The following is a 2,950-nucleotide window of genomic DNA, read 5'->3' as shown; positions in this document are numbered from 1 at the left end:
CAACCATTCACAGGAAGAATACCAGTGTGAAAATCCCAAAATGCAGAGATGAATGTGAAGCACCCCTCTGGACCACACTGACCAAGAAGAGCCACATTAGGGGAGTAGAGAAGCTCCTCTCTCACAGCCTTGCCCTTCCCCACTGCTGGTTCAGGGTCAAGCCAAGAGGGCTCCTCTTGGTCTATGGTTTTCCTGCCAAACTGGACAACCTAGAAAAAATGAACAAATTTCTAGAAATATACAACTTAGGAAAACTGAATCAAGGGGAAACACAAAGACTAAGCAGGCCAAGAATGACTACGGAGATTGAATCAGTAATTAAAAACCTCCCAGCAAAGAAAAGCCCAGGAGCAGAAGGCTTCATGATGGATTCTATCAAACGTTTAAAGGCGATTAATGCCGATCATTCCCAAAGTCTTCCAGAAAGCTAAAGAAAAAAATAACATTTCCAAACTCATTTTGCAAAGCAAATATAATACTTTGATACCAAAATGAGACAGGGAAATTACAAGAAAATAAAATCACAGGTCATTACCCTTGGTAAATGGAGATTTTAAAACTCTCAACAAAATACTAGCAAATAAAATTCAGCAGCACATAGAAAGGATCATACACCATGATCTGGTAGGGTTCATTCTTGAGATGCAAGAATGGGTCGATCAATCAATGTGATACACTGCTTTAATATAATGAAATGTAAAAATCACAAAATCCTCTCAATAAATGCACAAAAAGCATTTAACAAATTCAACATCCAAACATGACAAAAATTCACAAGTCAAGTATCGAAGGACTTCATTTCAACATAATAAAGCACATAGTAACATGCCTTCATCTAACATACTCAGTGGTGAGTGACTGAAAGTGTCTCTCCTAAGATTAGGAGTAAGACAAGTAACTTACCATTCCTACTCAACATAGCTCTAGAAATCCAAGCCAGGTCAATAAGGCACGAAAGATAAATAAATCATTAAATGGCATGAGAATTGGAAATAATTGAAACTGTTTCTGTTTATAGACAACATGAATTTTTTTGACAACATGATTTTTAATACAGAAAATCCTAAAGATTCCACTGCAAAATGGTAAGATCTTATGAACAAGTTTAGTTAACTGCAGTATACCAAATCAACAGACAGAAATCAGTTCCATTTCTATTACCTAGAACAAATTATCTGAAAAAAAGAAATAAAGAAAACAATTACATTTACAGTAGTATCAAAAACATAACACTCAGGAATGAATTAACTGAGGAGATGAATGAAAGATCTTCAAAATGAACATTCACTGTAAGACATTGACAAAAGAAAAGGAAAAGACACAAGTAAATAGAAAGATCTTCCATATTCATGGATTGAAAGAATGGATATTGTTAAATTGTCCATAATGCCCAAAGCCATTGATAGATTCAATGCAATACCTATCAAAATTCCAAAGATATTTTTCACAGAAGTAGAACAACAATCCTAAAATTGGCATGGCACCACAAACACCCTGAACAGATGAAGCAATCCTGAGAAAGAGACCAAAGCTGGAGACATTAGGCTTCCTGATTTCAAACTGCATTACAGAGCTATAGTTTAAAAACAAGTGAGACTATATCAAACTAAAAAGCAAAAGAAATAAACAAAAGGAAAAGGCAATCCACGAATTGGGAGAACATATTTGCAGAAACACATCTAGTAAGGAGTTAGCGTCCAAAATACATAAGGAACTCATGCTCACTCCAGAGTTATTTACAATTATTACAATAGCTGAAACATTGAAACAACTTAGATGTCCACTGAAAGGTGAATGGAGACTATGGCCATACTACCCTGACTGTGTCCAATCTTGTCTGAAAAGTGAATGAATAAAACAAAAATTACACACACACACACACATATATATACACATATATGCATATATATGAAATATTCAGACATGAAAAAGAAAATCTTGGCATTTGCAACAGCTTGGATAGATCTCAAGGGCATTCTGCTAAGTGAGATCAGTCACAGAGAGAAAAACAAATACTGTATAATCTCCCTTTATGTAGAATCTAAAAATAAATCTCATTAAAAAAAATCAGATTATGATCGACAGAGGCAGGAGTAGAAGATGGAGGAACTGGTTAAAAATGATCAGAAGGTATAAACTGCCAGTTAGAAGGTAAGTTCTGGGGATACAATGTACAACATGATGACATCAGTTAATAATACTGTATTGTATATTTGAAAGTTTCTAAGAAAATAGGCCTCAAAAGATCTCATAATAAGGAATAACATTATGCAGATGAAAAGGGATGGATGCTAACTGTCTTATCATGGTAATCATTGGGCAGTATACACATGCATCAAATCACTGTGTGTGTGCCTTGCTGCTGTTGTTCGGTAATCCCATCTGATTCTTTGGGATAGTAGCAGACCAAACTCCTCTGTCCTTCACTGTCTCCCGGAGTTTGCTCAAACTCATGCTCTTTAGGTCAGTGATGCCATCCAACTGACTCATCCTCTGTCACCCTCTTCTCCTGCCCTCAATCTTTCCCAGCATCAGGGTCTTTTCTAATGAGTCAGCTCTTCACATGAGGTGGCCAATGTATTGGAGTTTCAGCCTCAGCATCAGTTCTTCCAATGAATATTTAGGGTTGATTTCCTTTAGGATGGACTGGTTGGATCTCTTTGTAGTCCAAGGGACTCCCAAGAGTCTTCTCCGAAACCACAGTTAAAGTGCATCAATTCTTCAGCGCTTGGCCTTCTTTATGGTCCAACTGTCACATCTGTACATGACTACTGGAAAAACCATAGCACTGACTATACAGACCCCGGTCAGCAAAGAGACGTCTCTGCTTTTTATAATACTGTACAGCTATGTCATAGTTTTTTCTTCTGAGAAGCAAACGTCTTTTAAATTCATGGCTGCAGCCACTGTCTGTTCCCACTTTTCCCCATCTATTTGCCATGAAGTAATG

Source organism: Oryx dammah, unplaced genomic scaffold (assembly GCF_014754425.2).
Source record: "Oryx dammah isolate SB20612 unplaced genomic scaffold, SCBI_Odam_1.1 HiC_scaffold_17, whole genome shotgun sequence".
Taxonomy (NCBI): Eukaryota; Metazoa; Chordata; class Mammalia; order Artiodactyla; family Bovidae; genus Oryx; species Oryx dammah.
Note: the sequence above shows the minus strand (reverse complement) of the source record.